This window comes from Camelus ferus, chromosome 4, assembly GCF_009834535.1.
Source record: "Camelus ferus isolate YT-003-E chromosome 4, BCGSAC_Cfer_1.0, whole genome shotgun sequence".
Taxonomy (NCBI): domain Eukaryota; kingdom Metazoa; phylum Chordata; class Mammalia; order Artiodactyla; family Camelidae; genus Camelus; species Camelus ferus.
Window position 1 is genome coordinate 5,748,171 of NC_045699.1, and position 27,439 is coordinate 5,775,609.

Here is a 27,439-nt window from a genome sequence, read left to right on the forward strand (position 1 = left end):
CTCTTCTCTAACCTCATCTTCCCACCTCCTGGCATGATCAGCCACCCTTCCTCAGCCCTTCAGTGGTGGATTTTATACATAACTTTCACTTGGTTCATTCAAAAGTCATAGGGAATATGCACTCCCTGAAACTGTACATGTAAAACTTTAATTGCATTAATTGGAATTCAAATTGAGAGACACTTTCCTTTAAATGTGTTTCCCCAAATGACCATTCATTGCCATCCAATTTTATGTTCTTTATAAATTACATATACCTCTGTAAGCTAACTTCGTTTTTCACACTGGCCTATGGAGAAGTTTTTCATCAGATTTTTGTCCCCAGATCCACCATATTTATTCAGGACTTAGGTAAACACAAGGCGCCATTTTTTTTGGCACGACGGACATACTTAACAGCTTCGGGAATGCTGCTAAATTTCGGGCAGCAGCCACGTTGATGTAAAGGCAGGTGTTTCATTTTTGGTAACTGGCAACTGACCTCCCAAAAGGAGAAGTGGAGATGGCCTATTAGTCATCCAAAAAAGACTATTTGCCAAGTTTTAATTGCTTTTAATGAAGGCTGCACCTAATGAGAACACAGCTCGAACACGAATCTGTTCAATTGTTCACATTGTCATGATGGAAGGCGTGCTGGACGCCATTTTCTGCGTAGGTTCCCTGCCAGGAAATCCCAACAACTGCCATCAGGAGGATCTTGAAAGGACATTGTGATCTGTTAGGAACATAGTGGACCTCAGGAAAACAGAGGGACCCGTGGCAGTGTTACAAAAAGAAATGAGCTATAGAGATAACCCCAAATCAGCTTGGCGTGGCCGAAGCAACACGACCGACATGGCAGGGCGTATTTATTATCATTGGCTTGCCCGCACTCCTTAGGGATTTCCTTTCTTGGGGCAAAGGGAACGAGCCCTTTCAGCTGAGATGCTGTGAAGGGAGCCAGCCTTGCAGAGGTAGCTCTTGCTCTGAGAATGAGACACACCCCGGTGAGCCGTGTCCATCAGAAGAGGCATCCGCAGCCATGTCCTTCTCAAAGTCAGTTAAACCCCTTTACATCCCTCTTTTTCCTGGAGAGTGTTCTCCTCCTTCAGCTGCTTCCTACCCACGGGACTTGAGGGTACAGGAGTGTGATGTAAGCTCCCAACAAGGCAAAAAAGTCAAGTCAGGTAAGAGCTCACACTAAAGCTAGCCCAGGAAATGCCTCTGTCCCAAAGCACCATCTTTGTACACAATGGACACCAGCTTGTATTTTTGTGGAATGGGGGCTGGTGGATAAGAACCTGTTTTATTTTTATAAAGAAAAAAAATCACGTAGATGAGGAGAAGTTGATGAGCAAGTTCTGACTGGTGAGTTATTATATAAGAATGAGGATTGCAGCTTAAAGCCCAAGTCAAGATGCCAAAAGAATAATCTTCATAATTACGAAGTTCAATCAGCAGCAGCAGTAGGTGGATTCCTGTTGAGAGCCTCTTCTGAGCAAGAGGAGAAGCAAGATGAGGCAGGAACAGAGAAGAGCAGGAGGCTCCCTGCTGTGGACTGAGGGGAACAGCAGCCCGCCAGAGGAGACATGGCCAGGGGTCCAGAAAGTGATGCCGATACCACAGAAAAGAATAAAATGAGGAAGAGGTCTGAAAAAGACAGCACGGAACAGATCGCCAAGAGTTGGTCAAAGACCTTCTCCTTCAGGACACCCATGGGCTGCAGAGCAGCTGCCAGCCCAGAATACTTGTATGTTGACAGCTGAAGTGTCAGGAAGCTCGCTTGGCCCTAATATCAACGGATGCTTTATCTTTGTGTCTACAGCGCCCACCTTGCGTGGAATCATGGGAGGTTTTCATGGATCACAGGAGTTGGTTATGAATCACGGGAGACTAGAGCTGTATGAGACTGCTGTCCTCTTATACCCAGGAAATCTGGAGAAGGCATGGCATGCCCAACACCAGCCAGCACCTCCAGCAGTCAAGTGAGATGCAGAACAGGGATCTGGTTCGGTCTGATGTTCTTACTCTCTTACTGTCCTCATTTCCTCCCCAGTTGTTTTACATGATAATTTCAAAAGAATGGGTGACTGCTGTCTACACAACTCCTCTAACAAGAGAGTTCTGGGCCTCTCGGCCACCGCAGGTGTATGCATAATTATGCACACAGAGTATATGTCTGCACTAACGGCAAACAGCTGCCGTGGGGGAAGCGATTAGCAAATCTCTGAATTAGCCTTCTGCTTACACTTAAATTCCAAAAGCTAATTGGCTAAAATGTTCCTCCTTAATTAGAAGCAATTAATATGTGAAACCATGTTTGCATTTCACAAGAGTTTGCACTGCACGATTGAAATCTCCTAGTTCGTTTACTAATGTAATGGTCTCTAATGGCCTGTAATCATAAGGTGCACACAATTAAGGTGGGATTTTCAAAGTGTAAGTAAGGGAGGATCCTTGTATTTATGAATTATTCTTCCACTGCTGAGGACGTAACCTGCATCCACCCTGGACTGGAAGACACCCATCATGCATGCGTGTGCTTGCCCTAACAAACCCCCTGCCTAGGAAGTCCCGGCCGGTCAACTTTGACCCCTTCCTGAGTTTCCTCCTCTTTGTTCTCATTCTCCCTCCCATTAGAAGGCTTGTCCTCTCTCATCCTCACTGGAATCAGACCCTCTCAGCATCAATGTCAATGGAAGTCCTTCCAAAAGACGTGTGCCAGTGGTGGAGCTCCACCCTGGGTAGCAGTAATACTAGCTGGAAAACCACAGTTTCTTGCTCAATATCTGTCAAGCCCTAAGTTATCTCACCAAACAAACCCAACAAATATGACTTTGATAGAGACTCAAAATGAGCAGGACAGAGCGCTAAAACGCAGCGCTAAAAAGGTCTTCTAACTGATTAAGCCAGGCCCACCCATGATAATCTTCTTTTTAATCAACTTAAAGGTGATTGAATAGGGATTTTAATCACATCTGCAAAATTCCTTCGCAGCAGCACCTATGCTAGTGTTTGGTTGAACACCTGGGAGAAGGTGTGTGCAGGTTACAAAATGGCCTGCTTCCCTTCCACCCTCCGAGTCTGGAGAGAAAATGACCCTAACTGGAAACACACTGGAAAGAGAACGCTGGGGACTGCAGTTGAGCCTAGATGAAGAGACACAGCAGAAGCCATCACAGAGAGGTTAAGCAGCTCTGCGGGCTCCATTACAAAGAACAGAATCCATTCTTGCTGGTTTAGCAAAGAGAGATTCAAAGGCAATGAGTGAATGAGAATAGTAACAGAATTCTTGAGAAGACTGGAGAAAAAAACTGGGCTGAGTTTTGAGGAGCAATGCCAATGCCATAGGAATATTTTACCAAGAGAATTTCACCTCTTTTAAGATCAAGAAGCCACCAGTCAAGCTAGAAGGTTCTGGAAAACTTCTGAACCACACCACCACAACCACACTTCCCAGGAGAAACAGCAGAAACAACCCAAATATGGCCCCAAAACTCACTTCCGCTTTCTACTTTCTCTGACTGCACTGAATGGGTGGGACCAAACCACGTTCTAATCTCTAGCTGCAAGGGAGTCTGGGCAGTTTTTATTTCTTCACCTCTGAAATATAAGACGGGTGGAATGGCTGTTGGGCACCAGTCCACCACAGTAATATACAGCTGTTACAGGTACCACAGCCTTCAGCCATTGGGGAGCAAAGCCAGGATTCAAAGTCAGTTCACACTTTTCACCCCCCGGCACACTTCCTCACATGATCCGAAATGGTCTTTCTTATCTTTTCAGATTGGGGGTTCTTTTCTGTCTGGGACTTGTCTAGCAATATTTCTGGTCTCTAAATTTGCATTTACCTATTATATCCACAGTTTCCATTGTTGTCATCAGCTGCAGGATTTTCTGATACAGCCTATACAGGAGAAAATAAAAACAACCAGCTCTGTTTCTAGTCTGTCCACATCACTCCGGGCATTGGGGAGGCTGTAGTATGGACAGCCCTCCTTTCTGCCTGAGCCAGTCACTTCAAAACGCTTCTGTCTATGGAAGCTAGCAAAGCAGTTACTGGACAATTAAACCCAGTGATCTTAGCGACACTTGGAATTTAACAGAATGCAAAAAGAAGCATTTGGAGAAAAAAAACCCCCAAACTTCTGGCAATGATAATTGAAAATATCTGCAATGACAATCAAGCCTTCCTCGGGTCTTTATGTCCTATTACATCAGCCCTAGACATCAGAATTCCTACAGAAATCTCAGTGAGCACACGTGGGCCAACTTCTGGGCAGACACACCAATGCAGCAGTGCAAAGCTGTCAAAGGACCATGACCGTCCACTGTGGGCAGTTCCTGAACAAAGGCAGATTTACACCTGTGTCAGTATGACTCCTTCATAACCATTAGGAACTTGGAAACAGACATTTTAGAGTCTCTAAGGGGAATCAAATCACCATTCCCAGCAAACAGTCCCAATATCAAAGTTCTAAATAAATGAGGCAGAACTTCAAAATTGGTAAATCTAAACAAAAGGATTTTGTGACACAACTGTATACTTCTTCCTAGGGGAGAACCCTCACAGTAAGCCTTTAAGAGAAATAACCTTTCTTAGGTGGTTTACTCAACAAATACCACGCATACAGTATATTTGGCTGTATACATATAAGAGGCCTGATAAATGACAGAGCAAAACCTATATACATATTTATTTCAGACAATGTGACTATCTGGGCGATCAGAAAAACCCTTGTGAGTCTGCAGAGACCAATGTTTACTGACATTGGAAAAAGTCCCTGATCTACTGATTAATTAAAAAGCAGATTACAAAAAGGGGTATATTATATATTTCTGAAAAAAAGTATCTTTATACAGTACAGAGGCCAAGTCAGAGAGAGTGAGCCATTTTCATTATATTATTCATACAAATAGTATTCAATGTTACGTATTGATATTAATGTAATATTATTTGATAATTATTATATATTACAACTGAATATGTTGCATTATATTATTATTTTATTTTATTTTACTATTGTTTAGAGTAATTTATACTTTGTGCGTACCTGGATTTTTTAATTACTCTGCAAAAAAACCATCTTTCTATTAGGAAGGACTTTTTAAAAAAGAGATGTATTATCTTCCTTCCCCATTTGCTTTCTCTCCAGCTTTCCCTCTCCCCTTCTTCCTTTTCAAACTAGTGTTCTAAAAACTAGTTTCTTCAGGGATTTCTTGCAAGCAGCCTTCATTCACCACGGAAGCAAGGAGCCTCCTGCAACGTCGTATAACTTTGCAGAGGATGCAGACGTGCGCGCTGGGAGAAACGAAGGCAGCCTGGGCTCTGGGAGATGCTGCAAGGCAGGCAGGGCTGGGCTGGAGTCTGCCGTCAGACAAAGGGACCACTGCACATGGGAGGCGAGCAGATGCCAACAGACAGCTTTTGTGAGTCCCTTCATGTTAATTAACTTTTGTGAGAACCTTCATGTTAATTAACTTTGCTCGAGCTTTCCCTGGACTTGAAAGCTTTGGAGTGGTTTGTTTTTGTAAAATGCTTTGACTCCAGAGAGAGCCGCTTCAAGAGGGAAAAAAGGAGAAACAAAAAGAAAGAAAGGGAAAATTTTTAAGTGGGGCTTTGCTTACCAGGAAATTTCTTCCCTTGGCTCTGTCCCTCCCCTCCCCCCACAAGGACTGATTCAACCATCAGAGAGAATTTTAATGGCTTTTTTCTTACCCTAAAAAATAAACCAGAACCAGACTTTCACCGCAGTGGAAACTGGCTTTGCCTCACCCAGCGAAGACAGGTGTGTGTGTGTGTGTGTGTGTGTGTGTGTGATGCACTTGTGTCTGCAAAGGAAGCAAATTCAAGGTATGAGGAGCCTCTGCCTAGTTTATTACAAGTAGAGAAAAAGGAAATCGGAGTTAGATTTGTGAGAGCTGGTCCGATTAGTGAACAAACTTGCTCATCCATAGAGCGTCAGGACTCAGGTGAGACAATGGTGGCGGTTCCTGGTGTTTCCAAGACTTTATGTGACTGGACCGGATGTTAGAGTCTAACAGAGGCTAAGAAAGAAGAGAAAGTGCTGGGAAGTGGAAAATCTAATCCGCCCTCTAGCGATTTATAAAGTCTGCATGGCATAAAGTTACGCTCATATGCCCATCACCTACATTCTGTAACTAACATTTTGCCGTATTTGCTTTTTTCACATTGGTAACCATCTATCTGTTGCTCCTACCTGTCCATCGAGTCATCTTATTCTTCAAGTGTTTTTAACTGGCTGACATCAGTACATCTCACCTTTAAACACTTCAGCATACATCTATTAATTAGCGTTCAACATTCATTCATGGTTTGTGGAATTTTTAAGGTAAAATTTACATACAGTAAAATGCACAAATATAAAGTTGACCCATTTGATGAGTTTTAACGAATGCATACAATTTGCCTTCTTAGAAAAGTACTTTCAAATTTAACAAAAACTTGTAAAAGAATCATGTGAAGCTCTCCCTTTTGCTCTCTACCCAGATTCACTACTTATTTTTAGCTATTTGCAAGTAAGTTGCATACATCATGTACCTTTACATCTTAATAATTCTGTGTGTATTTCCTGAGAATAAGAGCATTCTCTTATTCAGGAAATATGTCTTTGATAGGATACTTTTATCTAAACTACAGTTGTCCATATTGCAATTTTGACAATTATCCCAGTAATTTTCTTTATAACAGGTTCCAGTCCTTTGTGAATTGTGGTTTTCACTTTTATAAGCATCTTTCTTTCTCTGGTTTAATGACTTTTGATTTAAATTCCATCATCTTAAGTCACCATAACAACCCTTGAATTCTTACTGTTTCCATTAGCCTGGTAAATCTTTGCCCATCTTTTTATTTTTACTCTTTGAATCACTGTGTTTTGATCAGGTGTGTCTTTTGATCACAGCAAAGAGTTGGTTGTGCTGCATAAGCCAATTTGAAGAACTTTTCAAATATACGTGAGTTAGAGCTATTCACATCAACCATCTGACATATGTTAGGTCTCAATTTTATGTTATAATTACCATGTGTAATGTATCATATTTACTGTGCTTCTTTCCTTATTTAGAGTATCACCTATATTTATTATAAGTTTCTTTTGGTATTTAAGAATTTTTTTGTTCTAATTATTGCCTTTGTATTTATGTATTTTGTAGTTCCCCCTACTCCTTTTTCCTTACTTACCCTTTTATTATCTGAACCATCAGTGGTATCATCTGACTCCGACTTATACTACAACAGGCAACAATCTTCTTCTGCTTTTCCCCTATCTTTGTCCTGTGTCTTCCATTTTCTAGTTGTGTTTTTTTATCTTTGTCAGAAAATACAATTTTTATATGCTCATCACCTATATTCCCTCCTTTTTTTGACTCCTAGCTCAACAATTAGCTACATTAAGTGGTCACCATTGGTTATCTCGCTGAAGTTTCTCCTATTATCACTTAGTGGAATGAAGCTCATTCTCTCGTATACTCTTCAGGAGAGCCTCTGTCCAGTATACCACGGCTTGGATAGCTCAGATGGGTATAAAACTCTCAACTAGCACTTCCCTTGAGGATCATGAAAATGCTGCTTCACTGTTGCCTTACTTTGTGTAGGGCTCAGGAGAAGCTCATGCCATGCCTGACTTTTTTTTTTCCTACAAGTAACTGGGTCTTTTTGCCTGGGGGCTCTAAGGATTTCTCTCCTTTGTCCTAAAGTCCGATAGTTTTACTAGGATATATCTTGGGAATCCCTGTCTCACGTCAATTTTCAGTTACACAGTAGGCCTATTCTATATATAGACTGAATTTTTCTTTTATTTCCAGAAAGTTGCCTTGGATTATAAATTTAAATACTAGTTCCATTCCAGTATTTTGTCTGCTTCTTGAGGGACTACAATTATTCATGTGTTGGACCTTCCATTTCAGCCACTTTCTCTTGGACCCTTTTAACTTCTTTATCTTATTTTGAGTCTCTTGGTTGTTTGCCTCCTTCTTCAATGTCTCTTGTTAAATTTATGTTGAAATATATTCTCCATTGGGACTTGTAATTTATTCTTAATTTCTGAGATGTGTTATTTTTTCTTAACATCTTTCTTGAGTTCAGTCAGTTCATATTGCGTTTCTTCCTGTTTTGCATCTATTTCTGTCCTTAGGATTTTTTCAATTTATGATTTCAAATATTTAAAAAAAATCTATCTTCATATATTTGCTTTTGGGTACTTAATTCAGTTTGGAGGGTTGTGTTAAGTTTTCTTCTGCTCTGCCAATAGTGTTTTTTGCGGGGAGGAGGGAATTTTCATCAGCTCAAATGTTATGATTAACATTTTCTGTTTTCTTCTTGTAATTGTTTTATAGGAAGTCAGCTTGATTTTTTTCAATTTCTAGGCATTTTGTAGGCAGTGTTCCTAGAGTGCCTTCTTATGCTAGATTACTGAAGTATAGTTTCTTAAACGGATGACATTGTTGGCAGTTATGGTGGTGGTGGTGGTGGGGTACTGACTGGTGCAACAGTGTGCTGATAAATGTTTAACAATCAGATCCCCAGGGGAAGAAACTATCCTGATCTGTAGCATTTGAGAGTTTCTGTGGCATATATACTCCCTCTATGGCGAATTTCAAGCTACCAATGGCATGTCACTGAACACAGGGTTAGGAAGAGATGCTATCAGTCCTATGAGCCATTATGTCCCCTAAACATCATGTTTCTCTTTTGTTTTTGCATGATCTTTAATTCTCTCTCTTATTTTCTTCTTGTTCTTCATGGCAGCAACCTCAAGGCCACACCACTTCTCTATCTGACTTTTCCACTGAAGCAGCAGTGCTTCTTCAAGTTTTCCACTTCCAGGGCTGTTTGTTTTAAGCCCCTCTGCTGTAGCTAGTGCTCTGAATGACTCAGTCCAGGCGTGTGTTCAGTATTTTGACACTTACTGTTAGGTTTTTCTGGGGTGATTTTTGCCTGTGCTTCGTCTGTCTTTCACTTTCCTCTCTTATTTTTTGTGGGTCACTTAAGTCTCCCTCTCTCTATGCTCAGCATCCACACGCTTGCAGTGGTGGTGGGACTGTCCTGCAACTGGTGTTTATTTCTCTATGTACAGGTAATTTGAAGGTCATGGTATTCTCCGCATACTAGTAATGCTGAAGGCATGGGCCACGTGTGGTTTTATTTGCACTACTTGGTGATTTTGTGTTTGGGAAACAGATGTATGAGGATACGTGGAGAGAGATTTGGATTCAGGCAGCCACCATCACCCCAGACATGAAGATGCTTCTGGCTTGACATTTTATTATCACAATTGTTTATTATTTCAGAGTCACACTGATGGAGAATGTGAAACTTTTACTTTACCCCACTTTAGGTGAGACTTACCCCTTGGGCTAAATGTGTGTGCTCCAGTAAATAAAGCATGATTTTAACATCTAGCCAGAACGATTAATATGGTGAATGGTAAATATCATCTCTATAATTTGGGGTCAGTAGAGCTGGTGGATTGATCCAACCAAAACTTTAGGTTAGGTCTCATCCAGCTGTTCATGTAAGCCTGACCTCAATGTATAGCAATTAGGCAGAAATGCTTGGCGACGGTGGAGGGAAAGGGAGGGAAATGTGTCAAAATAATAGCAACTGGAAGCTGCTTTTATTTTGATACAACAGTGTAGGGCAAGTTCTCAATTAAAAGCTGTTCAATGTTCCTATGGCTCTCAGTATTCACAAACGCACTTAATGTTTGCTTGTGACTTAATCTCATCCCAACATGTCCCCCATGTGAAGATTCATCATCTTTATGTTTGCCACAACACCTAGCACAGATTCCTGAGTAAAGCTGTTGATTTATTGATTTGATTGTAATTTTATATTTTAAAAGCTTTTTTTTTTTTTTTTTTTGTCGTCAACACAGTCCTAAAATCAGTGACTCAGCAAAGCACAGAGGCTACAACTTACAACCTACAGCACAGGCTACGGCTCCATATGCTCACATGTACTCATTCATTCACTCATCATTCAGTCAAAAAACATTTTGAGCACAAGCTCGAGGGACGGTTTTGAGAATTACGGAAAGAAGAAATCAATCTGCCCTGAAGTAGCTGGACTCAGTTCCTTGCTGCATTCTGTCTCCAATCTCAATTTGGGGCATCTACTGGTCTATATAACAAACAATTTAATGAAAAGTTGAAAGTCAGTCCAGTGTACTGTCTGTATCTATATCTTTTGTCTATACCTTTGGATTTTTGATTCAGACATTGAAGCACCTAACTATTTTTATGTATTTGTCACTGGGATGGTAAATGCTCAATCTGAATTTATTTTCACTTTTCATTTCTCTGTTTTGATGCATCATAGGCACCAAATGCAGTTTAATGGACTGGAGAAAATACTCAGTTTTCTAACTAACTTAGAACGGAACATCTGCCACCTACTACATAAACGCTCACGGAAGTTTGAATTTCATTTAAAGAGTCTGTCGTAAACTACGTTGTTTTGTCGTAAAGTACGTTGTTTTGATTGAAAAAGATACATATGCCTACGGAAAGATTATAATATTTTTAAAGATCTTAGTCCAAGATTGCCTTCTGGAAATGGGAAAAAAAATTAATTAGACTTCAAACTAACTGGACCTAGCATGGTTTGGTTTGGTTTGCTGAGGTAACATTCCAGATGGAAATTTTGAAACTGAAAGAGGGTAACACAAATCAGATGTCCATTCAAGGGATTTTAAATAAATGTATACATGTAAATACACCCTTTGGGTCCTCAACAATATGATCTTCTTTGCTAAGGTTCTTTTGCACAACATGATATAGGCCCCACTTGGTAAGCAGTCTGCTTTGAAGCAATCCATCTTGCCTGGCTCCTTAGATCTTCTACTTTTTCTTTGCTCATGATACATTTACCAACATACCCCCTTAATTATACATGCCACTGCAGACCCTTATTATGCGGCTCCAGCTTCCTTCAGTGACTGAGTGAGGGAGACCCTGTCTGATTTCCCAGCTTCACTGAAGTGGAGAAATGCCTCAGTAACTCTTGTTTTAAATGTACAGCTACAAAGCTGCCTCGCTTGGGGTGTATAAAGAAGTTTATAAAGAAGTTTATAAAGATGCAAGATGATTAAAGCAGGAAGGGTTCCACTAGCTACTGAGATTATGGATTTTTAAAATTTCTTCTCTAACTTTTCCAAATTTTTTTCAATGCATGTGTATTACTTTTCTCAAAACCACATGATCAAAATTTATTTGAAACACACACACAGATACAAAACTGAAAGGAAATACACCAGAAGTATAGTTATCGGAGTTAGAGTGATTTTTGTATTCTTCATACTTGTAGTGTTTTCCAAATATTATTTTGGAAATAAGAACAATTTAGCACAAAAAATAGCCCATGAGCTACTAATAAAAAATTATTACCCTTTATGAAAGTCAATAAGCATTTTAAAGCAGTCCAATGTGTTGAAAGTACTGTAAAAAGTGGTAAGTACAGAAATAATTTCCACAATTTGGAAAAAGAATATTTGCATATACTGTTAAATGAAGGATTTTGAGGTGAGAGGATTATATAGGTGGGCGCTATATGCCACCACAGATTCCCTCATGAGAAGTAGGCAAAGAGAGATTTGACACACACACACAGATGAGGAGGCAATGTGACTACAGAGGCAGAGACTGAAATGATGCATCCATAAGCCAAGGAATGTTGGCAACCATCAGAAGCTAGGCAAGGCAAGAAACAGATTCTTCCCCAGAGCTTCCAGAGGGGGTACAGCTGTGCCTCACCCTGATCTCAGACTTCTATTCTGCAGAAATGTGAAAGAATAAATTTCTGTTGCTGTTTTAAGCCTCACTGGTGGCTTGATACCCTGGCAGGGTTTCAGGAATGGCCACTGCTGCTGGCAGGTTAGGCACTCAGGAATCACGTGATCGGCCTTGGTGTGGAGAAGTGACATGGTTTAGTTCATTCTTCTTTCTTGCTACTGGGGCCAGTTCTTTAAAAAGCCCATTGAGTAAGCAACTGAGAGGCTATGGAAAGAAGCTAATGTCCGCAGGGTGGGTCATCTGTCCACCTACATATCTGTAGCCTCTTCTGTGATGGGGGTTTTGGGGTGGCCAGTCACATGGGATATAAATATTCTCACATACTACTGCAAAGAAGTCCATTTCCAGTCTTCTTCCCCAAGCCTCCTTGTTACCAGGTCCTTCCAAGTCTCTGACCATTTGTCCAAATGAACAGCCACTGCCTATGAAACAACAAAGATCCTTCCTCCAGGCAACGTCACCTTTCAGGGAAAGGTGACATGAGCTGTGTCAATTAAAGTTCTGAAAACCAGGAGGATTTTCCTCACCTATTCCCTGCTGACCCACTGAGTACTCAGTTCAGGAAACCACCCGAGAAGTCCATCAGGACCACTTCCAATTGAGCAGGCCATTCTATTGAGTCTGGATTCCTTGGTAAAAGATCTTGAAAAGTTCAGGTTAACCAACATCCAAATAATTGCTCTTCCAGAGAATAAGAATAGAGAAAATAGAAGAGAGGGAATTAACAGTAAAAATAACATGACAAACGTTCCCAGAACCGAAGGATACAAGTTTCTAGATGGAAAAGGCTTGGCCCCACAGATGAAAATTAACCCACACCAAATCCCAACATTGTGAAATTCAGAACACAGTGAACCAAAAAGAACCTCCAATATTCCAGAGATTGGTTTTTAAGGTCACAATCTGATAGACGTGAAAATGCCTTTAGACTTCTCAAAAATAACGCTGGAAACTAAAAATAATGGAGCAATGCCTCAAGGAAAATCTGAAGGAAAATAATCTCCAATCTAGAGTTTACGTACAACAAACTATCAATTAAAAATGACAGTAAAAGACAAGGTCAGATGTTCCAGGTTTCAAAAAGTGTATTTCCTACACACAACACGTCTCAAGAAGCTTCACCAAAATGAGGAAGTAAACCAAGAAAGAGGAAGGCGTGGGATATAGAAAACAGGAACTTCTGCATAGCATAGAGTTGAAGGGAGCATCTAGGATGCTTGTGAAGAGCGAGCCCAGCCAAGCGCAGCCAATCCCGACAGAGACAGCAGGGCTCAGGGACAGGCACGGGGAGCATGCTTGTCACCACGCCCTCTGCCATTGTACCACCTGCTTATTGTCCTCAAACTAACACATGCACATCGCTTTAAAAGCCAAACAGTACTGGACGGCATTAACAAAATATCTTGTAGTAACCTATAATGAAAAAGAATATGAAAAGGAATCTATGTATGTCTATGTATGACTGAAACATTGTGCTGTACACCAGAAATTGACACATTGTAACTGACTGTACTTCAATTAAAAAAATACAGTTCTGGCAATTAAAGGGAACAAACTACATGCAATATCGATAAATCTCAGAAACATTATGCTGAGTGAAAGAAGCCAGATCCTCAAAAATACTTTTTTATATAAAGTTCTAAAATTGGCAAAACAAATCTAATTTATTGTGACGGAAATCAGATCAATGATTGTTTGGGGCGTGTGGCGTGAGAAGTGGCACAAGGAAACTTTCTGGGGGATACAAACGTTCTGTATCTTACACAGGGATGTTCATTTGTCAAACCTCACTAAACTATACAATTCAGATCTGTGCATTTTACTGAGTGTAAATGATACTTTGATAAACAACATGTGATATGTGTGTGTATATAAATATGTGTGCGTATCTGTTCTTTGCCCCACCCCTTTCCTTTCCTCCCTTGAGAAGATGTAAGAACTAGGAACTAAGGAATACAATGTCAGGTAAAGGCAAAGCAATTACAAAGATGAGAGAAAAGAAGTCTCAGGATGACAGCTGTAACATAGGTCCAGATAAAGGGAGAATGGAGATCTGTAGGACCGCCAAGAAAATTAACGGAATGGATAGATCCTTTCATGAGGAAGTTGGAAGACCAGGAGGTTATTAAAAGGTATAGGAGTGAACACCAAACAAAAGAGGGGGTTAGGGTATAGCTCAGTGGTAGAGTGCATGCTCAGCATGCACAAGGTCCTGGGTTCAATCCCCAGTACCTCCGTTAAGAGGAGGGGAAGAAAAAGACTTGAAATATAATACAATGAAAAAAAAAAGAAAGGCAATCATTAACTTCCAAGAGGGAAAATGTAAGGAAGAAAAAATCAGAATACTCTACAATGCTCAGCTGGGAATACTAGTATAGTAATATTATAATAATGTAATATTTATGTATTATGTAATATTTATATATTATTAGTAATATTTATAACAACATAAACACTAAATACTAATTCTAAAATTTGTGACATCATTATATGGGGGGACACAGGAAGGAAGGCTGAGGGGATGGTTCCTCTACTGTAGTGTGAAATCAGTAGATGAACCAGAAGAATCAAAATAATTCATTTCATACACATATTAGTTAGAATCATAGACATGTAAATGTCAGAAAAAATAGTTTAAAAAAAGTAGTTGCCCCTAGGAAAGGAATGGAGGATGAGGAGAGTAGAAACCACTGTGTTTTGGCACAGGCCGCTGAATACTATTTCACTCTTTATGCATATTATGTGTGTCCTGCATTGATAAAATAAAAATTACCTAAAAACTGTTGTGGATTCTAAATTCTATTTACAAGGCAACACTATTCTTTTCCAACAATGGAGTTCAACTTTCTAGGGAGATTTCTGGAGCAATTTGGAAAAAATTCTGAAGAAATTCGATAAGGTGGTTTATTAGTTCAAGAGGCCCTACAGAAACAATGTGTCTTTATCTAGTTGTTTCCTTATTTTCTGAGGTTCAGACTAAAAACAAATTTAAAAAATTGCACGCTGCTTAGCAGCAAAGAAGAGATAGGAGCATTTACCATCTGGCTATGAAAGGAGCCAGAGCCCTTAAGTAATTTGCAGAATGTGGTACCCTTTACCCTCACAGTCCTAGCTATCAGCCAGTCAATTAATTACAGTATTTCCTAAGATCCTCTGTTCTAATATCCACCATCAACTGCATAACAGCTTTGAGGTAGGAGGGTGGGGAAGGATTGGCAAGCCTACTTTGACCCAAATTGCAAATAGCATCCCAATTACAGAAATATTAACATGGGAAGACCATGCATCGTCAACTGAGGGATATTTTGAAATGCCCTGTTTTCTGGTCTTGTTCCACACGTCCCACCTTGGCCTGATGGCTTTGGTATTTATGTAAGTCTGTACAGTGAATACACCACCCAGAGTCCCCTCCAGGACTGAGGCCCTGGTTCCCCTAGCTGTCCTGAGTGTTGGCTGCCAAGAGCTTTTAACTGAGTCCCTCCCTATGATTTGCCTTTGGTTCAGAAGAGCCTCCTTTCCCGAGTTCACACCTCTTCTCCGAACAGCTCACACCCAATGAGCGGTGGGGCAGGGGGAGGAACGCCAACCCTTTGAGGGCACTTCCAGCCCCAGAGCTGCGGTGAGGTTGGCTGAGGCCAGTTTTTGAGACTGCCCTGCAGCTCAGCCTCTCCCTCTGCCCAGTCCTGCTTGCTTCCCTTCCCTCCAAGGATGCAGATCCTGAGAAACCTCTCCAACAGAACCCCAGGATGCAAATCTCCCCAGAGCCAGCCTCCAGGGATCCCAACCTGGGACAATGTTTAATTTCAGACTTTGGCCTTTCCTTTCATGCTAAAGATAAGAATTCTGGTATTTAAGTTTCTGTGTTTTTTGTTTGTTTGTTTTTTGTTTTGTTTTGTTTTTGTTTTTCGTTTTTTTGATGGTTGGTTTGTTTCCAGGTGAGTGAAATAAAATAAAAGCCCAGTTAGAAGTCAGCATTAATCCAAGTCCCGGGGATTATAATTCAGCTCCAACGTTGTCATGTAGGATTTATGCTCTTGTATTTCTTCTGCTTAGATCACAAGTCCATTCTCTTGAATGTGGATCCATAAGAGAACCGTATCAGTCTTCTTAAGGTCTTCAGAATGGATATTCTCGTATTAAAGGTTTTTAAGCCTGATAGGATCACCCCTGTGTGTGTGGAAATGACACCATCACACACGAAGTCTTGACTTACTTCCTAAGGCCAAGGGCTGGTGCTTTTCCAGGTCAAAGCCCACAGCAAGGCTTTTTGACCACACGACTCAGACGCAGGCTGCAATCTTGCTTTCCTCCTGAGCAGACACCTCCCTTCCATGAATTGCTTACTGTCCCCCAGCCTCCTTGTCCTCCACGTCAAATGAGGATAAAGGAGAGAATGCTGGGAAGTATTTAGCCTGGGCCTGGCACAGTGCAGGGGCTCGGGGATCTTCCCTTCCCATTCCTGTCTCCTGTGCCCGACTCTGGGTTGCACCATATCCCACTCACTCCTTCCCTCTGAACATCCTATACAAGACCAGGAAGATGGGCTCAGCGCACGTGCTGTGTGGACTCCACCTGCGGCCTCGGGAAGGACAGGGCGAGACCAGCTTTTCCAGGTGTGCCAGGCCAGGCAGGGTGCAGCCTGACTCTCACCCCAGCCCCGGGGAAGAGGCCACTGCATTCAGTGAACCCAGAGGCCCCAAGGGGGAGGGCTCAAGCTGCCTCCCGTTCCCTTGGGAACTAGGAGGGGGGTGTCAGGATGCATCCCCTTTCTGCGCTCAGCTGGGAATGAGCTGGTGGAGTTTCCCCTCCAAGCAGAGAGAGAATGCGCTTCCCCTCTCCCGCCCCCATTCCCCCCCACCTCCGCCCCAGCCCACCAGTTCTCTGGGCAACCCTGGTTTGCAGTTTGGGCCTTTCTTTCTGCACACAATTGACATGGAGAGCCCGGGTCTGGTCCATTCAAACACCACATGGAACACTGTTTTTGTTACTCAGCTTCTACAAACATGAGCTTATGCACCAGAGGCAAAATCGAACTGGCCAGTTCTCTCCCAGTGAGTGCTGGCGCTTCCTCCTGTGGTGCGGTGTTTTCTGCAACTTTAAGATTGAACCTTCTACATTATTGTTCATGGGGGCTCCTGTAGACACTGAGTTCTGGTTCCTTTCTCCCCCTGATGCTGAAAGGTTCGATTCTTCCTTCTATCCATCAACAAATCGCATTGAATGCCGGTGCTCAGTGACCCAGGATGCCACTGGAGACAAAACACACCACACATATTTTCTGGTCTCCCTGGAAAATTAGTGCCAGCAGTTTCATCACTGCAGAGAGGGAAACACACACAGAGAGGTGAAGATCTGCTTTGGGGTTTTTTGTTTGTTTTTCTAGTAAGAGATTTCTCCCTCCTCCAAGCAGTGAAATTTACATTGTCCCAATTTGTCTGCAAATTGACCAGTTAACTTGAATTCCTGCGTGTCTCATGTCTCACGCCCTTTCTCCCAATCTCGTGCCACACATATTCCAGGCTCTCGATGTGTCCTCCTCTAGCGCTGTTTGAAATTCGTCTCATTGTCATCCTGCCTCGTTAAGAGCAGCACTGAAAACATTTTAATTCAAAGTCTTATCCCCTGTGTCCCTCTTTTTAAAGTCCATTTGAAAGAATCCTTTTTTGTTTATGAACGGCCTGTTTTTGATTCGGCTGGAAAACTGGTTGGGTGGCTCAGCCCTGTTTCTCTCTTCTGCTCAACTTTCCCTTTTATGAAGAGATACAATCTCGCCCCCTCTGGAAATGAACCGGGAGGAGGCCCAGGAGCCCTGGGCCTCGCGGAAGCCCTCACGTCGTGCTGGGTGTGACGCCGCCCGTCCGTGGGGTGGAGAAGACAATTAATCTCTCACTACGCAGCAGTGGTGCCTGACTGCTTGAAGATGAAAATGTTTGTGTCCAGGGTGGTCTGCTTAAAACAGTTCCCACAGGATGCGATGCAACTTGAAAAGGAAACTCTTTCAGATGAGTCACTCATTTAACAATAATAATTAGCATTTGGGACTCTTGCTTGGGACACCCAGCAGAATATTTTATTGATTCCTTACGCGTTTCCACACCCTGGCTGGGACCTCAAACAAGGCAACGTATTAAAGACTAACATCCAACCTCATTTGTAGGACTCTGGAATGGGGGAGGCCGAGTTTAACAACTGTTCAAGAGACAAGGACTTAGGGGATTTAGAAGACTTCAAACTCAGAATATCCATCAGGGGGACCAAGTTGTCCAAAATGCCAATAAAACGTTGGGATGCGTTAATAAAAGTGTCATATCTCAAACAGAGAAAGTGATGGTCTCGTTGTATTCTTTCACCATCAGGTCATACTCAGAATTCTTTTTCAGTTATAGGTGGTGAATTCTAAAATTTCTATTAGTAAATAAGAAAGCGTCCAAAGAGGACAATCTGAATGATGAAAAATCGGGAAACCGTACAGATTATCATACCTAGAGCAGCTAGGAGAACAGGGTTCTGGGTTAGACGGAACTGGGTTACAGTCCCTGCTCTGTAACCTACCAGCTGTGACCTTGGGAAAGCTGTACCTTCATCTGTAAACATGGAATAATAATAATAACAGAACCCATATCTCTAAGTGTTAACTAGATTACTATGTGTTGTTATGCTCATTTCTTGAGAAAGAAGAGCCCCCAGACTGGGCGGCAGGGGACCCTTGAGCAAGTGATTCAACTTCCACGCACATCAGTTTCCTTAGCAGAGAAAAAGACCCTTCCTGGATCAGGCAGTTCATGAATCAGATGTGTAAGCATGTGAAAGTTCCGTGAAAACACTAGGAAGTGCCCATAACAGTACTGCTAAAGTAATTTCAAAGCAGATGACACTAGCGTTTTAACATCGAAAACGCTCCAAGTTGGGGAGGTGCGGTGGGATAGCTCAGTGGTAGAGCGCATGATTAACACGCATGAGGTCCTGGGTTCAATCCCCAGTACCTCCTCTATAAATGAATAGAGAAACCTAATTAACTTCCCTCCTCAAAAATAAAAAGAGCTTTACAACAGCCTAGGGCTGTCGTAACTGGTTCCGAGAAACTAACATTAGAAATGCCCCAGTTTCCAAAAGATGGTGAGTTGGCAGAACCTGCCAGTGTCCATCCAATATCCATTCTTCCCTTGTTCCTTGCCACCAATCCATGACTTTGTCTAGGGCAGCACTGGGCCCAGAAATCACTCACTTTGTTTCGCAGCCAAGCCAGTTCATGCAACCCAGTTCTAATCGATAAGATGTGAGCAGAAGTCACTGAGCCAGGCTTTAACTTTATTCTTGCTATGGTTTTCTTCTATCATATGCCTGCAGCCATAGGAGAAGTCTGTGTGAAGTATGAATTCAAGCATTTTTTTCCAATCTCAGGAAACTTTAATACAGAATTGAAGATTGTGAAAGCCAGGTGGGCAAACACCTGGAAATAGCACAGGGGCAGAATACTTAATAGGGCACAACACCCATTTGCCCTTCTCACAAAAATGTAGGACTGTGGTTAGACTCCAAATCTGGGGGCCTTTTCAAACTGATCTAGACAAAGCAGTGGCAGTGGACCAAGGGAAGGGAGGCAGGTGAGGTGTGAGTCTTTTCCTCTTCTAAATTCGGTAATTCTGAATGTCACAAAGGTCCTTTGTTTAAGAATACTGCATGTTCCAAGCAATTCCCGGAATTTTTTAAATGGCTTCCATTTTCCTGGAGGAGAAGCTTGTAATGATCTGCTTGGCTCTCTGCCTTTACAGCCTCTACTGGAGTCACTTAACCCCCAATTTGTAGGTTCACCCCTGCTCCCAACCCTGTCCCCAGGCAGTGGGGAGGCATGTCAGCCCAGTCTCTCCTGTCTGTCTTCCCCGGTCACCTGGCTCATCTACGAAAAGCAAAGGATCCCTGTTAGTCTCTGGTAGAGATGGACATTTGCTCCTGGGTAGAAGTCAAAAATAAAGATGTACTTATTTTTTTTTTACGTCTGTTTGAAAATATAAAACAAAAGTAAAATCTTAAAAAAAATAAGCGTTCCAAAATACTTGCCAAGTATCAGCACTCTGAGGTGGTCAAGGCATTTAATGTGTGGGGACCTTCTGCTTCCAAGTGGTCACAGGAGGCTTAGGGGATCCTTTAGGATTTGTTCTAATTTTCTGGGAAACATCCCATTTAAAGGGAGGGAAAAAACACTTGAAACAAATTCCATGAAACCTCCACTACACAACCCTTAACATACAGCCTCTTCCTTTAAAAGCTTGCACAGTTCCACACTATTCCACTTTCATTCAGGCAGGTCAAAACTGTGCTTTTTTTTTTTTTTAATTTGAGGAAAGTAATTTGATGAAATTTAACAGCCCTAATGAATGAAGCTGAGGAAAATGCAGAAGGCTTTAATAACAGCAAACCTATTGAAACGAGAGCGCCTATGCATTGTTCTACTGACAGACTTACTAGCAGAGTAAACCAGATGTAGGTTGCCAAGGGAAGTCCAGCTTGTAAATTCTAAGAAAAGAGCATACTGCCAGGCTCTGCTGGGCTCTGTTATTTCTTCATTAAAATGCACTGTCAATCAGGTTGAAAAGAAATGTCTAATTAACACCATAGGGCACCAAAAAATTTAGTGTCAGAAACTCAGCTGCTATCCCCCTTTACAACTGTATCTCTCTAAGCAACTCCATTCCTCTCTTTCAACCCTTGCCCCACACTGGAGCCCCCTCCCCAATATTCTACTAGCTTATGATCAAAAGCATCAGAGAAACTGCAAAATGCATTGCATGACAGTTTCCTCTTTATAGCTGTGAACTAGTTAGGACTGAAGTTTCCAGCAACTTCTCTTCTTTTTATGCCCTGCATCAATGCGAGGACCCAAACACAATGGGACATAACAAAACCCAGTAGGTTCCATCTTGAGATCGCCCCATCCAAGATGTGGAAGAATTAAAAGAGTTCTAGCCTGGGAGAATCTAGTGCTGGCTTCACCACAGAACAACTTATGGGATTTTGGGGGAACATTCCCTCCTACCGCTGAGCCTCAGCTCATAAACTCATAAAATAGTGGTAAGTAATAAGGTCTCGTCAACCCACTTCAAGGATCGCTTCAAGGATAAAGTGAGTCAGGGTGTATGAAAGGGCTCTGTAGTATCTGATGCACAATTATCATTACCCAGTGTCAGCAGAGTTGTGTCAGGTCCACGTGGGTTTGGTTAGTAGGAGGCTTACCGCGTCCTGACGCCTCAGGAAGGGTCACATGCTCCCCTCTGCTCACACACTGCTCATGTCCAGGTCGTGAGGACCAAGTGGAAGCTGAGGATGAACCCAGGGATGTGGACTTGGGGGAGGTTCTAGGAGGAGGGACTACAAGATGCCACTGAGAGGCTCTAAGGCTTAGGCTGGAATCCTCCCCACTCTCTCAACAACCAGGCACCAAATACTGTCCGTTTCTCCATCGCCATGTCTTCCCCACTTCCACAGATTCTCTTCATTCTCATCTTTCTCAGGAGAACACGCTGGCTCTCCTGCCGTGGAATTCAACTGATCTTTATGGCATCTTCTCCCCTCTAATCCCTTCCGCAGGCAGCTACCAGATCAGCCCTAGTTAAACTCCATTTAACATATGTCCATCTCACTGTTTGAAGATTTCAGTGGTTCCCTTGTGTCTACACACGAAGTCTCACGTTCCTCAACTGGCATTTGCGGCTCCCCACAGGGATGTCACTGTCTGCTTTGCAGGCTCATTTCGTTATCAATTCCCTCTTTAAACCTGCCTGGTCATTTTGAAGTCTCTTCTTCCTTACTTGTACTTTTAACAGCCTTTTTTATTTCTTTAAATACATTCAACATAATAATTTTACATTCTGTGTGTGATCACACTAATGTTTGGTGTCTTTGCTGATTTTATTCTACCATTTGTTGTTTTGCTGATTCTTCCTCATAGTACCTAGTTTTCTCACATCTTCTCTGATTTGGAAAAAAAAAAATTGACTCATGTTCTTTATAATTTTCTCCAAAGAAATTCTTTGAAGCCTGGTTAAAGGAACATTCCTCCAGACAGGATTTTAGTTTGCATAAGCCATGTATCTCAGGCCCTATTAACCTTGGTTCTCTTGAACTAAATTCTTGGTTCAAGGTTGATCAAAACATATGGGCAGTGTGAATTTAGGTCACACTCCTCCATAAGGAGCTGTGGTTCTGAATTCTTAGGGATGTTTTTACCCCTGAGCTAAAACCAAAAGAGGACAAATTTTTTTCTCATGTCCCTTTAGGGGGTTAGATTTTTTTTGTACAGGTAACCCACTGAAGTAGTTTCAGGTTTACCTGGTCTCTGATGAGACCTCCCTTGTCCTCATCACCCTTGGGCAGCCCTTTAAAAGCAATGCTCCAGGCAGTCAGGGGCTGACACTGCTCACAGAGTAGCAGCTGGCTTCAGTGCTCATTACTTGCCTGCATCCATCTTTTTAGATGTTTTAGAATTTAAAGATTTCCCTTATTTTTTGAAAATTCAGCTATACATTTAAAAAGACAAAAAAATAATTCAGAATTTTTAGGGACTTCATAAGGGAGTGATTCTCAAGACATTGCTATGACTTCTATACAAGACCTCTTGGATCCTCCAGATAATCTTTTTGTTTTTCTAGCCTGCCGGGCACATGGCCGACTCCTCACCGCAGCACATTAGCTCTTGTCTGTTTAGAACGCTGTAACCACCTCCACCTTGAGGCTTGCCTTAGCATTGCCAGAGGAGGCCCACTTCCCCCACGAAGCCTCTCCTCACTACTTCCTGCGACCCTTCCTGTTGTGTTTTGCATTACCCAGCTGCCATGTACTTGTGCTGTCATCTGCCTTATCATGTTATTTATCTTTACTGGCTACCAGTTATTGAGGGTTTCTCATATGCCAAGTGCAGAGCAAAGTACTTTTGATATATTATATCATTTAACTTATAAAAATCTTGAAAGGTGACTCTAGCAACTATTTTTTGACTTTTTTTTTTTTTAACAGCAGTTTTAGATTCCCAGCAAAATTGAGAGGAAGGTACTGGGAAAGCCCATATATCCTCTGCTCCCCGCCACCCCACATGCATAGCCTCCCCCGTGGTCAATATCCCTCACCAGAGTGGGGTGTTTGTTACAACTGCTGAACCTACACTGGCACATCATTATCACCCAAAGGGCACAGCTTACATTATGGTTCACGCCTGATGGTGTACACGCTATGGTTTTGGATAAACGTATAATGACATGTATCCACCATTATAGTATCATACCAAGTAATTTCACTGCCCTAAAATTCCTCTGTGCTCCATGCATTCACCCCTCCTTCCCCAGCAACCACGTATCTTTTTACTTTCTCCAATGTTTTCACTTTTTCAGAATGTCATACAGTTGGAATCATACATTATGTAGCCTTTTCAGAGTGGCTTCTTTTCACTTAGTAATACGCACTAAAGGATTCTCTATGTGTTAATGATAAAGTGACAAAAGATCGAGCAAAAAAAAAAAAGGATTCTTTATGTCTTTTCATGTCTTGGTGGCTCATTTCTTTTTAACCATGTATTCTCCCTGTCCTTTTGTCTGGATGTACCACAGTTATTTATTCATTCATCCACTGAAGGGCATCTTAGTTGCTTCCAAGTTTTGGCAATTATGAATAAAGCTTCTATAAGCATCTGTGTGCAGGTTTTTGCAGGGAGATAAGTTTTTCAACTCCTTTGAGTAAACACAATCACTGGATTTTATGTAAAAGTATGTTAAGTTTTGTGAGAAGCTGGTTTTATGTAGAAGTATGTTTAGTTTTGTAAGAAACCAAATTATTTTGCTGGTATCAACAAACTAATTCTAAAATTTATATGGAGAGGAAAAAGACCCAGAAGAACCAACATAATATTGAAGAACAAAGTTGGAGGACTGACAATACTCAACTTTCAGGACTTACTATGAAGCTACGTAGTCAGGACAGTGTGGTATTGGTGAAAGAAGATAAATATACCAAGGGAACAGAAAAGAGAGCCCAGAAATAATCCCAAATAAATATAGTCAACTAGCCCCTGACAAAGGAGCAAAGGTATTATAATGGAAAAAAGATAATCTTTTCAACAAGCAGTGTTGGAAAAATTGGACATCCACACGCAAAAAAAACAAAAAGAATCTAGACACAGATCGTATGCCCTTGACAAAGATTAATTCAAAATGGATTGTAGACCTAAATTTAAAATACGAAACTATAAAACTCCTAGGGGTAACATAGGAGAAAACCTAGATGATCTTGAGTTTGGCAATGACCTTTTAGATAGAGCACCAAAAGCACAACCCATGAAAGGATTAATGAGCTAGACTTCACTAAAATTAAATCTTCTGTTCTACGTAAGACATGATCAAGAGAATGAAAAGATAAACTACAGACTTGGAGAAAATATTTGCAAAAGACGTGTCTGATAAAGGACTGTTATCCAAAATATACAAAGAACTCTTAAAACTCAACAACAACAACGAAAATGAACAACCAAATTTTTTAAATGGGCCAACGACCTTAACAGACACCTCACTGAAGATAACAGATGACAAATAAGCATATGAAAAATGTTCCACATCAATGTCTTAAGGGAAGTGCAAACTGAAGCAATGAGATACTACTACGTACCTATTAAAACAGCCAAAATGCAGAGAACACTGGCAACGCCAGATGCCGCTGGGGATGTGGAACAACAGGCACTCTCCTTCATTGCTGCTGGGAACTCAATACGGCCACTTCGGAAGACAGTTTCTCACAAACTAAACAGAATCAGCAGAAGGAAGAAAGTAAAAAAGACAAGAGCGGTAATCAATGAAACTGAAATCAGAAAAGCGTTAGGGAAAACTAATGAAACAAAAGCTGGTTCCTCAAAAAGAAAAAAATCCATAAAATGTATGAACTTTTGGTAAGACTGACATATTAGTTTTCTAGGGCTGCTGTAACCAGTTACCACAAACTGTGTGGTTTGCAACAGAAACCCACTGTCTCAGAGTTCAGGAGGCCAGAAGCCCAAAGGTGTCAGGAGGGTTGGTTCCTTCTTGGGGCTTGGAGCGAGCGTCTGTCCCAGGCCTCTCCTGAACTCTGGCGCTTGCCAGCAGACTCTGGCGTTTCTTAGCTTGTGGACACATCACTCCAATCTCTGTCTCCATATTTACATCGTCTGCTTCTTTCAGTATTTTTTAATGGCTTCAAGATCTGCAGGGATATCCCCTGGCCAGTCCTGGTTTCACAGGAGAATTCTACCACACATTTAAAGAATTAATACCAATTTACACAAACACTTTCAGAAAATAGAGGAGGAGAGAACACTCTTGAACTCATTTTGTGAGACTAGCTTAATACCAAAACATACAAAGGCACCCAAAAAACAAAGCTACGTCCCCGCATCTCTCATGAACTTACACACGGAAGTCCTCAACAAGATACTTGCAAATCAAATCCAGTAATGAATAAAAAGAATTATACCATGACTAACTGGGATTTATTCTAGGTACACAAGGCTGATTCAACATGTTTAAGTGAATCAATGTAATCTATTAAACAACAGACTAAAGAATAACTAATCAGGATTATATCAAGTGATGCAGAAAATGCGTTTGAAAAAATCCAACAATATTATTCATGACAAAAACTCTCAGCAAGTTAAGAATAGAGGGAATTTCCATGACTCGGTAAAGAACATCTACCAAAAAGCTGCAGCTAACATATTCAGTAGTGAAGTACATACCAGTCTCCGTCTAAGATCAGGAACAGGGCAAAGACGTCAGTTCTCACCCCTCTTATTCAGTGTGGTGCTGTAAGTTCCAGCCAATGCTCTAAGACAAGGAAATGGAAAGGAAGGCATACAGATTGGAAAGGAAGAAATAAACTGTGCCAATGACGGCTGACATGATTACCTATGTAGAAAATTTTGAAAGAACAAAAGAACACTTAGAACTGGTGAGTTTAGCAAAGCTGCAAGATGTAAGAGTCATATTAGTCATATTTCTATATTGCTAATAATTAACATATGGAAAATGATATTTAAAGTGCAGTATCATTTACAATTGCTCTCAGTTAAATGAAATACTTGCATATATGCTTAATAAAACGTATACAGGATTTGTATGCTGAAAATTACAAAATGCTGATGAAATAAATCAAAGAAGACCAAAATAAAAGGAGAAACATAATGTATTCATGAATTGGAAGGCTCTATATAGTAAAGATGTCATATCTCCCTGAATTGATCTATAGGATTAATGTAGTTTCTATCAAAATCTCTGCAAGTTTTTTTAAAGACATAGACAAGTTTATTGTAAAAATTATATGGAAAGACACAGACCCTAGAATAAATAAAATAATCTTGAGAAAGAAGAATAAAATGGGTGGAATCACTCCATCTGAGGTTAACTATCACAGCTACAGTAACACCATGAGATACTGGCAGAGGCATAAACACATAGATGAATGAAACAAAACAGAGAACCCAGAAATAGGCCCACACAAATATTCTGAGCTGATTTTTGACAAAGGTATGGAAGTAATTCAATGGAGGAAGGATAGCTTTTTCAACAAACAGTGCTGAAGCAAGTGGACATCAACTTCAACCTCATAACTGACACAAAAATGAACCCAAAATGGATCAAGAAATTATAAAATGTAAAGCTATGAAACTTCTGGGTAAATGCAGAACATCTTTAGGACCTGGAGCTAGGTTAGAGTTCTTAGACTCGACATCAAATGCACAGTACATAAAAGAAAAAAATGGATTATCTGGACCTCATCAAAGTTTAAAACTTTTTTTCTGTGACAGCCCATGTGAAGAGATGAAAAGACAACAAGACTACAGACTTGGAGAGAATATTTTCAAACTACAAATCTGATGAAAGACTAGTATCTAAACCATAGAAAGAAGTCTCAAAACTCAACAGTAAAAAGACAATCCAGTAGAAAATGGGGAGGGGGTGGAGTGTGTAGCTTAGTGGTAGAGTGCACGTCTCATATGCATGAGGTCATAGGTTCAATCCCTGGCACAAAGAAAGAAAAAGAAAGAAGGAAAGGGACATATATTTTGCCAACAAAGATGCACAGATGGCAATTATGCACCTGAAAAGATGTTCAACATTATGAGCCATTGGGGAAAAACACAAATTAAAATCACAGTGAAATATCATTACACATTTATCAGCATGGCAAAAATAAAAAATAGTGAGAACAAAAAATGCTGGCAAGGACGTGGAGAAACTGAATTATTCATACATTTCTGATAGGAATGTAAAATTGTACAGCCACTCCAGAAAACGGGTTGGTAGTTTCTTATGACACTGATCACGCCACTACCATATCACCTAGCAACTGTACTCTTAAATCTGAACATAAATGTTCATAGTACCTTTATACGTAATATCCAATGTGTGAATGGTTAAACAAACGTTGCTACATCCATGTCATAGAATACTACTCAGCAATAAAAAGGAAATAGTGGTACATGCAACATGCAACAACTTGGATTAGTCTCCAGGGAATTATGCTGAGTGGAAAAAAAAAAGCGAATCCCAAAAGGTATTGGTCCATTTACATTCTTGAAATGACAAAATTATATAAATAAAAAACAGGTTAACAGTCACCCAGGGAGAAAGGGGTGTGG

The 27,439-nt window shown here is 41.1% G+C and overlaps 1 long non-coding RNA gene and 1 other non-coding gene across 6 annotated transcripts in view; one reads left to right on the top strand and one right to left on the bottom strand.

Moving 5' to 3' along the window:
• The window catches only part of LOC116663028, a 63,133-nt gene that overhangs the window by 2,019 nt on the left and 33,675 nt on the right, over positions 1 to 27,439 (bottom strand). For 4 of the 5 annotated variants that reach the window (XR_004319040.1, XR_004319039.1, XR_004319038.1 and 1 more), the window contains exons 4-5: positions 25,538 to 25,625; positions 24,439 to 24,569 (exon numbers count right to left, since the gene is read on the bottom strand). The exons of the other annotated variant lie outside the window; for it this stretch is intronic. This is a non-coding gene — a long non-coding RNA (uncharacterized LOC116663028). The remainder of the gene's footprint in view (positions 1 to 24,438; positions 24,570 to 25,537; positions 25,626 to 27,439) is intronic. 5 annotated transcript variants of the gene reach the window in all.
• On the top strand, positions 18,707 to 18,778 carry TRNAV-AAC. The gene has a single exon. It is a non-coding gene; the product is annotated as a tRNA-Val (tRNA).